This window comes from Typopeltis vanoorti, chromosome 15 (genome assembly GCF_054136105.1).
Source record: "Typopeltis vanoorti isolate ZY-2024b chromosome 15, IOZ_Tvanoo_1.0, whole genome shotgun sequence".
Lineage (NCBI taxonomy): Eukaryota > Metazoa > Arthropoda > Arachnida > Uropygi > Thelyphonidae > Typopeltis > Typopeltis vanoorti.
The window spans coordinates 91905401-91921828 of NC_143563.1; the positions used below are offsets into that span (position 1 = coordinate 91905401).

The 16428-nt window shown below is 33.6% G+C and overlaps 1 protein-coding gene across 3 annotated transcripts in view; it reads left to right on the forward strand.

The window, feature by feature from the left end:
* The first annotated feature begins 2882 nt into the window (after nucleotides 1-2882).
* LOC150098974 (chromobox protein homolog 3-like) overlaps nucleotides 2883-16428 on the forward strand; it is a 134905-nt gene continuing 121359 nt past the window's right edge. For 2 of the 3 annotated variants that reach the window (XM_090404873.1, XM_090404874.1), the window contains exon 1: nucleotides 2883-3038. The gene's annotated coding sequence lies outside the window, so the exon portion shown is untranslated. The remainder of the gene's footprint in view (nucleotides 3039-16428) is intronic. The other variant, XM_090404876.1, reaches the window with a different exon arrangement.

Sequence of the window (16428 nt, forward strand, 5' to 3'; positions counted from 1 at the left end):
GTGGCAAGGGCCACCAGACCGTCATGTGTACAAAGCCAAGACTCACACCAGCTAAATGCGCCAACTGTGGAGGACCTCACCCCGCCAACTACAAGCGATGCATTACACACCCAAATAACCGAGGGTCAGCAGAAACTACCCTTCCAACACATTTCAGCAATGCTCAAGACAGCCGTGCAAGTCGCACCCCGGTCCAAATTATCTTTAGTTTGACAACTCAGGAAAATAAACAAATGCCCAAAACTTATGCAGAGGCAACACGAACAAAAGGCTGCTCCATATCATGATCAAATAAGCTCAAATCTAACATCAGTACTAACTGCCTCACTAGCTACCATGTTACAAGAATTCAGTATGACAACTCCTTCGCCATCCTCCACGGAAAGATTCCTACAAGGTACCCACTCAATTCTGACAGCCCTCAATAATGAATAAAAGAAAATTCCATCCCTAGAACTACAAGAGTTCACTCACAGACACAATCCTGACATAATACTGGTAAATGAAACACATCTCAGGCCAGCTAATAACTCCAAATTACGGAACTATATCATGTACAAAACAGATAGACTCACCCAGCAGCGGAGGAGGAACAGCCATACACATTAAAAAACACCTAAGCCACAATGTTCTGAGCAATTCACAAACCAAGAACCTAGAGATAACGGCATTGAAGTTCATACCAACAATGCTGGGTTCACTGCCGAGTCAGGTAGGCCATAACACAACAAAAATATGACCTTGAACCTCTCACACCCACTTCTCCAACAGAAGTTATAAATGTTGAAAGTTCCAGAGTAATTTATAAAAAAAGGGTGGCACACCATTTGGCAACTCCTATAGGTAGAGATGACCTGCTAATGCTTCTGCCTGGTATTTCCACTAGGGCCTGGCTCCCACTGAAGAGACCTCAATAAAGGTCGAAACTAGTCTGGGTAGTGGCCCTTCCCTTAATGCATAACATTAGACATATCCGCAAGGAGATGTGTTTTGCATTATAGGAGATACTGAGTTAGGAGTGTTGGTAGCTTTCTCCACCTTTGCAACGAGTTGCCCTGGTGTTGTATCACTTTACCCTAGTCTTGAAGATACTTCAGGCGCAAACTTTGTTTGCTCACACTTGGATAAAGGATTAAACTAATTTTATTATAGAAGTTATAAATATTGTAACCCACCTGAAAAACAATAATGCTCCAGGTTCAGATGGAATTACAAACAAAATAATCAAACTACTGCCCAGAAAAGCCATTGTACATCTAGTCAACATAATTAATGCCATCCTCAAACTCAAGTATTTCCCATTAACATGGAAGATAGCAGATGCCACGCCAATCAAAAAGATTGGAAAAAACACCCAACTCCCTGAAAGCTACAGACCTATCAGTCTTCTGTCTAACCTTGGAAAGGTCGCAGAAAAAGTTATCCTCACAACACTTTAATCACAAACGGATAAACTAGGTATAATCCCAAATTTAGTCCCAGATATAATCCCAGATTTAGAAAAAAAAAACACTCCGCCGTTCACCAGATCCACAGGCTGATCGAATACATCTCCAAAGGCTTCAACCGGAACCTTCATACAGCTGCAGTCTTTTTAGATGCTGCAAAGGCTTTTGATAAGGTGTGGCATCAGGGTCTTCTCTACAAGCTCATCACATTCAATGTGCCTACTAATCTAGTTAAAATAATTCACGCTTACCTCAGAGACAGATATATGCAAGTCAAAATAAATGAAACCATGTCAACCAGATGCAAGGTTCTGGTGGGAGTGCCACAGGGCTAACTCTTGGCCCCCTTGCTGTTTTCTATCTATATAGCTGATATCCCTCAAAACCCAAGCTCAACAATCACTGCATTATTAGCAAGATATCTCAGCCCCAAACCAGCTATCAAAAGACTCCAAAACAGTATTCACACACTAGAGAAATGGTTGATGGACTGGAGAATCCAAGCCACCCCACAGAAGAGTTCAGCCATACTGTTCACTAGAAAAAAGCTTCAAATCAAGAAAAATATACATTTACTAGGAGTTAAAATTGAATGGAAGAATACAGTCAAATATGTGGGCGTAATTCTCGATAAAAAAAACTACAATTCACCAATCATATAGAACACATAAGTTCAAAGACATCCAAAGTAATAGCGCAGCTCTACCTCATGATCAACAGAAGAAGTAAATTCGATACTCAGAACAAACTACTCATATACAAGATGGTAATACGCCCAGTCATTACTTACGCATCTCCTGCATGGAGTCATGCCTCGAACACAAATATTCAAAAGCTGCACAGAATACAGAACAAATGTCTGAGAATGAGTTTGGATGCCCCATGGTTTATCAGAAACTCCCAAATTCACAGAGAAGTCAACATTCCCTACATCACATCCCTCCTTCACGACCTAGCTGAAAAGTTTTTCATCAAGACAATTAATCATCCGAACCCACTGATCAAGCAAGCTTCAGACTATAATGAAGCAGATTTCTGCAAATACAAGAGACCCGAATCAATTCTATTCTCGACTGAACACAGTTAATCTCGCTGCCCTTTCAGGGCGAGCTTAAAGCTCAATAATTGCCCGCCCAAAGAACTTTCTTTTTCAAATGGAGGGTAACATGAAAAGCATTTATGCTTCACCCATCAAGTCAGTATCGTTCTGCGGCATATAATTATATTAGCGTGCATGTATCCTTGCAACTATACATATTTTTATAATGATTAATTATAGATTGCAAAAATATATTTATAGTTATACAATATTTGTTTACAGCCATGATCTATGTGTATGCATGCATGTGCGCGCGCACGTTATGTACACATTATGTATGTGCGTGCGTGTGGTCCATTTGGAGCATGCGTATTGGGTATCAAAAGACGCTTCCCGCTTCTTTGCCGAATACGCTTGCGCGGGCTTTGTGTCAGGGTCGTCGAATTTTATTGCCCTTTTTAGTGATTAAATATTTATTTTTTTGTGTGTTATAAAGAAAAGTGTGGATAATTGCACCTCTTAAAGCATTTTGTGTTATAACTACTTACTAGGTAAATATTTTTAATATATTATATGAGACTAACATTAATTAATAATTGCATACTTGACACATTTATCGTGATGGAAGGCATAAGCATATCTCTTCCATTTCAGAATGCTACACATCTTAGAAACTTGAGATCGCTGTAAATAATACATGTTCCTTTTAGTACTTACTACGAAAATTTTAAGTAATGTTTTGAAATGTTGTTTTGAAATGTATTCATATTTCGGAGGGTGCAAAAGATATGCATGTGGCTGTTGCTACAGAAATTGTGTTTTTACCTGATCTAATCCTCTTTAGTAATATATTTTATTTATTTCTAAGTATTTTCGGTTTCTTTATGATATTTCTTTTCAGATTTTCAAAGGATGCTTTATTACACATTGTAGATGTAAAAAAGGATATTACTGGAATGAATTCCATTAGGTTTGAAAGAGTGATTCAAACACTTAAGCCTAACACGATATGGCGCTATTACCGTGGTCATCATACACAGTATTGCTAATACATGCGTTGCCCGCTTTGATTACAGTTAGGGGTTCAAATGTAGTAATACCATCTGGCACCTATGCTTTAATGAATTGATTATTCTGCATCATGTCACATTATTTTGGTGATATAATGATTATGATATAACAATTCTTTAAAGGACTTGTTTTATTGGATTAGTTAATATGTTGTGACTTAGCCAGTGGCAAGAGGTCGCCATATAAATAAACTAAAATAGCCCTTCTGTTATTTTTTATTTGATGGATAAAATTTTATTTCCATTATAAATATGGTAATGCAGATTATGTAAAAAAGATTTAATATTTTATTGGTTATGCTATGTATCGCAATTAAGAATTCGAATTATAGATAACTTAAGATCGAAAATAGTTAAAGTAAGTTATATGGCAACTTACATGGTACATGTAAGTTGCCATATAACAAATAACTTATATTTAACTAGATCAAATATTAATTTACTGAGAACTGAGTAAAGTATTATATATGTCAGGTGACAAAGCAACATTTGTGAGTTGGCATACCAGTAAAAACTCCTGTCATGGTGTTCTGTTGTCATTTTCAGCTGCACAAAATTTTGAATTACTAATATACACTTCATGAAACGTGCAGCCTCTTTGGCATGTTGTATTACAAGTAAAAATGCCTTGGATCAACAGCTTTCTTAGCTCTTTAGCTTTTGCATTACTGGAAATGCTTATTCCTCAAACAGTTAAAAGAATTTTGAACAGCCATGAAATGAAATGAAAATAACTTTGACAGCTTTACCATTGTCTAAGTAATTATTTGGTAACTTGCCCATACCATTGTTTGTCTGAAGTGCATCACTTTCGAATTGTCGCAGTGCATATTTAAGTAATGATTTGGGCAGTTAGAGACAACTACTATGGACTAAATGACACTGAATATCATCTGTCTATATGTTTCTCTTATCCAAAAGGTCCAATAGGTGTTTAATTGTGTATAGCCATCTGTTAAATCACTACTGATAATTTGTTAAGAACTTGTACTGAATCCCAGTTGCTACAATTCTGAGCTACCAATTGCATAGATTTTAAAGAGCAAGCTGTTGATCAAAGAAATTTAGAACTTTCGTAAACAGCCTATAGCAGCATATACATTTCTACTAGAATATGGAGACACATTGTTTTTAAATTTTGAACCAAATGCTTAGTGACTAATTAGGTTAAGGTAAGCATATATTTAAGGAAATCTGAAGGAGATTTAGCAAATCTCATTCAGATGACTGGTTTCCATCTTCCAGAAATTTTAACTTCAATTTAAAAAAAAAAAAACAGACAAAAATTGGTAGTACACAGTGATGAGCTATGGAAATTTTAACAAAGGGCTCGCACCCATTCATTTGATAGGTGACAAATTTTTTCTCCTTCAACATCCAAGTTTTAATATTTTGAGCAAACATGACATCCTAATTTACCTGATCATTCCAGCTATCAGGTAAATGATTTTCTTTTTCTCCTCCAACTTGTTGCATGTTTATTGAATCAATGTGCGTATTATCTTCATCTTCGACTTCGATTTTAACCACAGTAGAATCACTTTTCATTAATTTTTTTCCTAAAAAATTTTTTAATAAATTTAGCTGTCTTTTCATGTTTCATGGGTAAAAATACTTTTACAATTATAAAAATAAAATTTGCTGAATATACAATTTTTAAATTTTAAACACAAACAATTGTTATACATCAGTGTACTGATGAACGCAGAACTAATATCCAGTGGAACAACCTGTTGATGACAGTTTTATGAACGTTTGATTGACTAATGATTTTACCATACAATTGGCTACCAGAAGGGAGAAGGGTAAAGATGCACTTATTTTATTTTCAAATTGGGCGCATTCGTTATAGAGGAATTTTCAAGTAATATATACACTGCCAAATATGCTAATTTTTGTTAGATTACCGTATGAGTTTGTTGCTTAATATATTATAGTGAGCTTGTTATAGCTCCCACTGGTAGTAAAACAGATACAATCCACATAATCTTTATAAAGCCTCTAAATGAAGATAACCCTACCATTCTTATGAAGGTTTTCAGGTTTTTTTTTTTTTTTTTTTTTTTTTTTTTTTTTATATTCATCCTTAAAAGCAGGCAACTTTCCAACCAGAAGAACACATGCAATTAACACATAATCAGGGCTGAAAAATACATTCGCCCATGGCGAGTAGATTTTGACAGCTTGTTAGTTGCTGCAGATTGGACAAAAATGATCGCTTGTTTAATAGAAAAAAAAAAATTCAATGATTTTTTTTTTTTTTTTTTTAAATTTTAAGAAAACACAAATGATGAAGAAGACTCATAATAGGTAGTACATTTTAGTAACACACATTAATGTAACAAATCATATTCCAAAAAAAACTAATGTTTTTATTATAATGCCTATTCATGTTAGTGGATTCCAGTTAATTGGGCCACATCGGGATAACATAATTTGGCCCAGCCCAGTTAAGCAACTGCCCCAATTAAATGATGCTGCACATCAAAGGTTTAAAAAGTGTATGTATACCTAAGATAAAATATAAGTTCATCGTTTATTGCATAGTAAAATTTCTGATTTATAGATAAACTTAAATTGACTTTAATTAAAGTAAAATATTTGCATTAAAAATAATTTAATTTACACATTGTAGGATTTGATCAAGCAGAGTTTTTTTTTTTTAGAAGTTAAGCAGTTAAACAAAATCAATGCAGGTATTTAGTGCAGATATATTATTGCTTTCCTGCATGAAATAGTTGTAATACAGTAATACATTTTCTAGCATCCTGGGTAATCACTTGTTCAAGCTCATCCTTATCACTTTCTTTTTCTTCTAATGTCCTCTGATGTTTGCTTCAGTTTCCTCCTCAAAATCTTCATGTTCATTATCCTTTCTTTCATAGTTACATGGTGATCAGCATTCATTAATAAACAATTATGGAAACAACTACCATGTTATAGTAAAACTTCAGTTTAATATAAATCAAAATAATCACTCAACGTTTTGACCTTCACGTTAAGGTCATCATCTGGAGCAGTGATGGCGAACTTTTTTAGCCAGGTTTGTCAAACATCTTTTTTTTTTTTTTTTTAAATATTCACGTTGTTGATGTGCCACTTGCATACCTGCATTATAAATTTAACTACATAATCATAGATGGTGACTTATACATATCATATTAGGCTATTTATTTAATAGGGCATTGATATAAAATCAATGAATTCATATTATACAATTAATTTAATAAACTGAAATTACAAACAACTTACATTACATTTAATGACTTTTCTGTTGCTTTATAGAAGGGCTATAGTGTGTACATTTTAATGCTACACAGGCAGCGCTCAAATCATTGCTCAATCTATTTCTCCCTTTCGATTTGATATTACTTAAGGCAGAAAATAGTTTCACAAGAGTATGTAGAAGAGAAAATTGTTAGAAGAGCTTTAGCAAAGATTTTAAGAGAATAAAAGTTTTCGGGAAGACTATTCCACATGCTTAGAATTTCACAGTCTGAATTTTTACACGCGGTATCATGCAGACGTTCCCGCTCAAGCTCTAATTCATTTCTAAGAGCAATAAACTTTCTTTTCCAGATAGGATTACACTGGAAGTCGGCTAATTGCATTTCTAGATCTTTTAAATCCAACCACTCAAAGCCATCTAATTTAAGATTCATGAATTCTGTTTCATCAGGATGCTTTATGAATTGGATTGTTTGTTCCAACATTCGAAATTGCTCAAATCCAGAAGAAAACTGCTCAGTTACTGACTTTAGAACTCAATAGATTGGTTGATATGTTGTTCACAATTTTTGGGGCTGGGTTTGTTAAAAAAAAATGTTCACTCTTGGGAAATACTTAAAATTGTTACTTTCTAAATCACGTTGAAATATTTTGAGTTTATTCTCAAAGCTCTTGATCGTGCCAAACATAAAATCAGCAGATTTTCCGAAACCTTGCAATTGTATATTAAGTTCATTCAGGTGCAATGGAAAATCTGTGAAAAACATCACCTTTCTGAGCCAAGCAGAATTGTTCAACTGAAAAAATTTGTGCTCCATGCCCTTCATATTTAAATATAATTTAATTTCATTTAAACATTCAACAAACTGTTCAAGTACTTGGCCACGACTCAACCATCGAATATTATTGTACATTAATAGATGATTGTACACTGATTCAACTTCACTTAAAAGTGAATTAAATTCTCGTTTGTTTAAAACCCTGGCAGCAATAAAATTAGTTACCTTTGTCACAATTCTCATCACATCATCCAAATCCTTTAAGCCTGATTTTGCACATAGTGTCTCCTGATGTATAATACAGTGGAAACAAACCAGGGGATGACCAACATATTCTGTAAATTGTTTGATAAAACCGACATTACGGCCAACCATATTAGGTGCGCCATCAGTTGTAATCGAATATTATCTGTGAATGTTATATTTCAATAAATCTATCTGTCTCTCATGGAACACTTTAACAACAGTCGCATATGTCTTTACTTGTCATGTTTTGAGGTAAATTTTCTAACTTTATCAATTCCTCGTGCATAGAATCACCGTGAACATACTTTGCAATAATAGCTAACCGAGCTGATGATGTAATATCTCTAGTTTTGTCGAGACAAATGGAAAAACAATGGCATGAGTTTAAGTCTTGTTGTATTTGATTTTCTATACTAACATTCATTGATATAACTATCTTTAATAGTATTCCTACTTAATGGTAACTCTTTCATGCGCTTTACAATAGCTTCCTTATTATGAAAGTCATCAAATAAAAATGGTGCACACTTTATGAAAGCTTCTTTAACATAATCACCATTACTAAGTGGTTTCCCATGTTCAATGATAGTATGTGAAATACTGTAACTTGCAGGTACTAAATTTGAAGGTCCTGAAACAAATTTAATTAAAGTCCTTGATTGTGATTCTGCCAGTTTTAGATGTTGCGATATGTATTCTTTGCATTCTTCAAAAGTTTTTTCTAGGAGCCATTTATGCTTAGTTTCAAAATGTCTTCTTACATTCCAGGTTCTACTCACAGATAGCTCACCACACAATTTACAGAGAACCATCGCCTCTATCAATAACACCATATTGTTCAGTCCAGGCATCTTGGAAATTTCTTCCACTTCCATTCTGTGATAATTTTAGTTTTTTATTAGTGCTAGCTGCCATTGTAAAAGGGTTCGCAAATTAAAAAAGAGCACGATTATATACAGCAGTAATAATTAACAAGAACTAACAATTACTGGAAATGAATTATACACCAGCAACTCAAATTACTTAAGTGGCAGACCATGCATGACTACCACTACTTCTTTCAGCAGGGCTGCCAGATTTATTACCGGTACGTTTGTAGCAACCTTGTTACGTTTTACTCTCTATCATGCTACTAAATAGCAGCTATTCAGTAAGTTTTGTTGCAACGTCATCATAAGTTGTTACTATTTGCATTATTTAAAAAACTTTACTGAATTTATTGCAACGATAAGAATGTTTTCATTATTTACTCAGATAAATTCAGTATTTAATGCTGCGAATTATATTTTCTGTTAAAGTGGTTTTAAATATGTTTAGACCTTGTATTACCCAGTCGAGAGACTTGGAATGCATGCATGAACGAATTTCACACAGAAGTCAAATGAAAACTTTAAGTTTATAATATATAAAGCACGTATTTATAAGTTTGTATTGTATAATATTGATAATAATTTTTAAAGTTTTTATAATATCATATGACTATGCAGAAATTATAATGATTAAGAAAGAAAACGTAAACTTAAAATACTTGTTGTTTATAGGCTAGTTACAAAATAAAATAGAAATAGGCTAACTACAAAATATAATTCTTTTAATGAACCGAAACCTACCTTTGCCTTAACTGAGGGCAATCTTATGCGATTTATCACAGTTTTTTCATCAGAATGCCAATATCTTGCAACATCCAAGGTGTGTCAGCGCCGACACGCGTGTCATAGGTTTGCCATCACTGATCTGGAGTATAACAAAAAAACAAGCTATATTACAAAGTACATGGTATTCTTAAGCCACACTAATTTGGTCAACTGTTAACACTGTTGGCCTGGCTTCTGGTGGAAAAAAAACCTTACTGTAGGAATTTGGTTACAAATCATTATGAGATATATTAAGCTAGAGAGCAATGTGCTCTCACATAATTACTCATAGAAAAATTAGAACAATACAGTATGGATGTTGGCCAATCAGGGCTGAAATTATTAATAGTCCTAAAGTAAGGGTTCTAGAAAACTTAAGAACTTACGTGGGCTGAATTATAATAGCCCTTATTATTACCTATCCAAGAAATTAGCATCGTCATTTTCCCTCTTATATAAAACATACAACACTTTATAAACAAAATTAAAAGCATAACAGCAAAGATGATTTAAATGTCAGTTTTGACATTTCTGCCCATTTCACAAATATCCCAATGAGTGACACAATTCTTCTCTTACAGAACAAATTTCCATGCAATATTATTGCTTTTTTGTGCACATACAAAAGTATGTGCCCAAAATTATGTGCACTCTTTTGTGTGCCAAAATAATTTTTACCTACAAAAAGAAGCATAACTTAGCCATGAGATCACCCCATCCCCCTCCAGTTTGCTGAGTTTTATATGGAAACTTCTGAGCAGTGTGTTCTAGATTTACTTTAAAGCCTACAGTTTGGCTTAGATATGTTGACAATGGACACATGACTGCCAAACTTTAAAGACCTTCCTCAACCACCTGAACAAAGAACACGAGTGCATACAATTTGCCTTTTGAAATTGAAAATCACAACTCACTTCTTTTCCTGGATACACTAGTCATCTTCTTTTGAGCAGTCAATCCTATGCTGTCTACTGTAAGCTTATGCATACCGGTCAATATATACATGATAATGCTTACCACTACCCTTCACCAAAACTTGGAGTCATTAACACTCTCAGAAACAGGCCTATAACAATTTGCTCTAATGAACGAGCTCTTAAACAAGAATTACAAAATTTATAAACAATGGCTTTAACAAAAAATACATCAGTAAAATTCTTCACAAAACTTCACCAAAAAAATGCAAATAATATAGATTACAATAAAATCATAGCTGTCCCATACATTAAATGGTTATCTGATAAAATAGAATTCTACTCCATTACAATCTTAATGCTACTTTTAAACCATCGATAAAATTAAAAAAAAACAAAAAACATTTGAATCCTCCTAGGATCCTATCCCCTTTGGCCCACCCAGGGGTATACCGAATACATTGCACCTGTAACTTACCTTATATTAGTGAAACTGGATGCATAATTCCAATCCATAAAAAAGAACACATTAAATTTAACAGGTTTTATAAAGTAGGCATTTTGTTGATTCAGCCAGAGAGGCATGTTGTGAGGTTGTCTGCAAGGATGGAAAAATCAGAACTCCATGGTGGACACAGGAAGTTAAAGAGGCAGTGAAGGAAAAGAAGAAAGCATATCAAAAGTTCCTGTCAAATAAGTCAGCTTGTGCTCTTAGAGAATATAGAGACAAATGTAAGAAATCACATTCTTAACATCCTACACCAGATTGAAAAGGTACCTGTTCTTTACATCATACAAAAACATGGCACGAATGCATATTCAAGGAAGCATATGAAATTTTGATCAGTCATCCTTATCTAAACAATATTCATCGCATAAAAATCCCAAGACTTTGGATCACATGTTCAGCATATGTAAGATCTTTCAAGTTATCCAGCAAGCCCTTACTTTAGGACTCAAAGCAATCATTTCATTCCTTATTGGCCATCATCTGTAGTTCTGATTTATCATTATTATCATCAAATTCCTGCCATGTACCCTCAACGGGTGCACAGGATACAATAGTACATGAAAAATTTACATCATTAACTTCCTATCTACAAATTTCCTCCAAATCAGTTGGTTACCTGTCAAGACTCCAACATTATCAGATCTTCTATCTTCTAAGGCACTTTTTACCATATCAATTCACCTATACCAGGGGTGTTCAACCCATCGATTGCGGAGCGCTTTTTGGTCGATCTCTTGTGTATTCCTCCTTACTTACAAATTTAATTAAAACTGAAAACATAATATTTTGTATTATTTTTTAATTTGCTTTAAGTGTATTGCTATTGTTTATTTATTTTTCTTTAAAATTGTCAAATCAGTAATTTTCTTATGCGTCCGGGTAAATGAATTAATTTGGATCAGTGGAAGTCAAACAGCGAGCTGAGTGAATACGATTATAAGTAAAGTGTAAAAACTCGATTGTAGCTTAAATATTAAATATTCCAAAGCACATTGCATCGATTTTTTTACTTAGGTTAAGTCCCATGTGAATATTGTAAAAATATAAACTTTGTTTGTCTCGGTATAGTTTGTATTAGATGTTTTTGTAAATAACTCTTTTGAAGCTAACTGTATATGCTGCTTTAATAAGAATATGTTACAGTGTTAAAAACAAAAGCAATGTTTTTGTCGCCAAAGCTGTACATGGCAGCATTAGAAAGATTGTTATTGAAACTTGTATGTGTGAGAAAGGCTTTCAGGCTCTAAGTGTAAACATCTCCAAAGTCAGTCAGAAAGAGTTCAAACAACTTTCCAATGGCCGGTAACTTACAATCAAAAGAAAGCAGATGAGAACAGAAGGTGTGCCGAACTTGAAACTTAAGATGAAAGACTCGTACAGATTCTTTGGAGTTGCCAAACTTCATGCGAGGTCTCAGAGGAGGCCTGATAAAAAGGGACTGAAGCAAGCAGAAGGGGTTCTTCCAGAATTGCTGTCAGAGAGGAGGCTGCCCAGTCCAGAGTCGCCGTCAGAGAGAGACTGCCCGGATCCACGTTACTTGAGAGAGGAGTTTCCCACTTCCAGAAAGAAGCTTCTCGTTTTGAGATGTCGCTAGAGACTACTTCTAGGCCACAGACAAGGTTTCAAATTGTCGAAAGGAAGAGTTCCAATTGCCGGAAACTTTTGGAGGTTAATGGCAGACATTCACCAGTGTGTTGCGTTTTCATTACAATTTGATGAATCAAACAACTTCACTGATATTAATCAGTTAATGGTATTTCAAGATTATTCAAGTAAAGAACTTTTGAAAATTATACCATTATTGGGAAGGACTAGGGGAGAAGACATTTTTTCGGCATTTTATGAATTTGTGAAACAACACAAACCTCTGCTTTTTAAACTTGTGTCTATTACTACTGATGGTGCTCATGCAATGATAGGTAATAAATCAGGCTTCATTTCATTATGTAAAAACGATGACAAATATCCAGATTTTTTAACGTACCACTATTATTCACCAACAAATACTGTGTAGTAAAAGATTAAACAAAAGACGTTTTGGATATTACATTTAAAATTATAAATTCTATTTAAATAACTGCCTTTGCAGGAAAAGCCCTGCAAAGGCAGTTATTTAAATTACAGGCAGATTATGATAGGGAACTTCTGTTGTACAATAATGCTTGTTGGCTCAGCAGAAGTCAATTTTTAGAAAGATTTCTTGTATTAATTAATGATATAAAAATTTTTCTTGATGAAAAAGGCGATATTTATCCACAATTGAGTGATAAAAGATGGTTGTTACACTTATCATTTTTAGTAGATTTCTGTACGAAATTAAGCAATTTAAATTTACAGTTACAAGGTAGAGATAAAAATTTAATTGTCTTGTTAAGTTCAATAAAAACTTTCCAACAATACTTACTTTTATTAAAGAAAAATATAAATGACCAAGAATTTAGACATCTCCCATATTTATTAAACTTTTTTGAACAAAATCAAGAAATGCTTCACTATGATTTAAAAGAATTTATTCGTGAAATAGAATTAGTTGAGGAAGAAATAAATTCAAGATTTAAAGATTTTAATAAAACTGAAATGATTGTATCTTTTATCAGTAATCCATTTCAAGAAAACTTGAACATCACAGAAATTTCAAATAAAATTAGTGGGCTGTTTGATATAAATCAAGCTGAGATAATAAACATTCAGAATAGTTCACATTTAAAATCAATAAAGTCATTTGGAAGTGTGTAAATGAAAAATTCCCAGTATTAACTGATATTGCGTGAAAAATTCGGTCGTGTTTCGGATCGACATATTTGTCAGAATCTGCTTTTTCAAATAGATCAGTCATAAAAAAATTAATTAAGAAACCAAATTACAAATGATCATTTGGGTGATTATCTGTGATTTAAAAGTGATAAATAAATTTTTTTTTTATTTTTAATAAATTTTTTTACCAAAACAAGCCTTAAAGTACAAGCCATTATGAAAAAGAAAACCAGGACGTCCTCTTAAACGATTCAACAATGACTTCTAAGGCCAGAACATGCCATACTAGGCCTAAATCCTTGATACGTATGATGTTGATGTAATAAATTTTTAAATTTTTTATCTTTTTTTTTTTTTAGTTTTTTATTTGTGCGTAATCAGATATCAGGTTGGGGGAACGTGATCTATATAAGAGAGTAGATCGCCGAATAACTTTTTATAGAAAAGTAGCTCGCGTAGTAAAAAAGGTTAAACAACAGTGACCTATACCTTGCTTCCTTTGGGTCTTTTTCCTGCCAACTTGGCAGAGAACGCTTGTTTTATTAATCTTTCCTTTCCCATTTTGTTTAAATGACCATACCACCCCATAGATTAGCTCTGCTAACACATTCCTGGATGCTAAGTTCAATGTTAAGTTCTTTTCTAATATCCTTGTTTTTAATATGATATTGCCATTGATGCCATCTGTTCATGGCCCTAATCGTTCTCAGGACTCATATCTGCGGTCTCTAGTCTTTGGTCAAGTGTTTTACTTCTAACCCAGCTCTCAGATCCATAAGTTAAAATTGGTTTGAACACTCCTGTATATAGCTAATTTATTATTGTTTTGACCAATTTCTCTTTTATTCCATATGTCAATTCATACCATACCAGCTTTGTTGATTCTGTTGTCTCTTTCCAAATTTAATTTACCATCTTCACTAAAAATCGTGCCTAAGTAGCTGAAATGTTTTACTCATTCTGTAGGTTCTCCATTCACAATGCAGTTGATATTTTCAGTTCTTCTGCCTATTTGCATTGTCTTTGTCTTGTTATTGCTGACCTTTATACCATATCTCTTACGACAGTTATTCAATTTAGTCAGGGAATCTTGCAGACTTCTACCAGATTTATTTAGAAGTATAACATCGTCAGCATAAAGCAAAGAGCTGATATTAATTACTCCAATTTTGATATCAGGTTTAATACCACTTTCTTTCATAATGTGATCCATAGATAATGAATAACAGGGAATAATGCACATCCTTGTCAGATTTAACATTAAACCATCTTCCTGTACTTCCTTCAATTCTAACTGCTGATTTATCTGCGAGTAATTATGTGAGAGCACATTGCTCTCTAGCTTAATATATCTGATCATAATATATAACCAAATTACTACAATGAGGCCAAGCCAGCAGTGTGAACGCTTGACCAAATTAGTGTGGTTTAAGTATACTCTGTAGATTGTAATGTAGTTTGTTTCTTTGTATATTATACACCAGATGATGGCCTTGATATGAAGGTGTAATCATTAGTGATTATTTTGATTTATATTAAAATGAGGTTTTACTATAACATGGTAGTTGTTTTCATAATTTTTGTTTTTTAATAATTCATGTTCATTATAGTATTGAAGACAACTATCAGTAGATGTGAATGCTTCATGGTTTCACCGTCGGCCATATTCGTGCTTATAAAACCACAGTGAGCAAAATAATTTTGAATCGTCAGTTAAAGAATCAGTAAAAGTTTTTGTGACTTGTATTGTAATTTCAAGTTCCAACTTGTGAGTCAATTCTTAAAAACTTCAGATATCATCCACATGTTTGCATGGTACTGAACTGGTGAACTCCATAAATGATTACATTTTTGATGGCTACATAAATGTAACTATCAAAAAACTATTTTTTGTTGGTTCAGAAGTGAAGTGACGTTTTGAGTGAAAGAGAAATCCTAATTTCTAGTGATGTGTTTATGCCAGGAGAGGCTTGATCTTAGAGTGATTCAAAGAAAAGTAATCTTGTCTTGTCTGGAAATTTGTTCTCCCAATCTATGAAATTTGTCATAGATTGGGAGAACATGGTTCATTTTTGTGAGAAATCTTTGATAGTACATAAGCTATGATCCCCATCCAAAAAAGATAAATTGTGTATACCACTGGCTTACACATTTTTGTTCAAAAATGTTATTCATTATCGTGTTGTGCCTTTTTCCATCTATTTTGGGTTGGTCTTCTACATGATGCGACTTTACTCACACAATCCCAACCAACTTATCTCAGAGCCTGAATGTTGGGGAGGGGGTATTTTTGTTTGTAAAAGTGTGTTCATGGAACCGGTTTGTCTGTTCTGAAGGATGAAAAACTCGTTTCCAGGAGAAAAATCCTTTACCTCCATATGAAGACTGGCTAACTCACTTTTAGTCAAAAGAGACCAGATAAAGGTTTCTCACATTTTGGATGGGAATTGAATCCAACTGAGCTACAGAGGCTCTACTCATTCATTATATAATAATCAATAATATTATTATATAATGTTAACTGAATAATAAATTTATTGAGTTAACATTGCATTTGGCCCAGAATTGGAATCAGTTTTTTAAATTTTAAGTGTTTCAAACCTTGGGTTATAAAAAAAAATGTGTTCCATTTAGACCTTGAATATGTTTGTACTTGAAAACATCTTTGTGGTCAAGTTCACTAAAAATTTTAGCTTATGTCTACCAGGTATGCCATTGAGTGTAGAGATTCTATCTTGTGACATCCACTATACAGTTTAGACTTTGCTTCAAATAACTTCTATTTCTTGCTAAAGCTTGATAAAT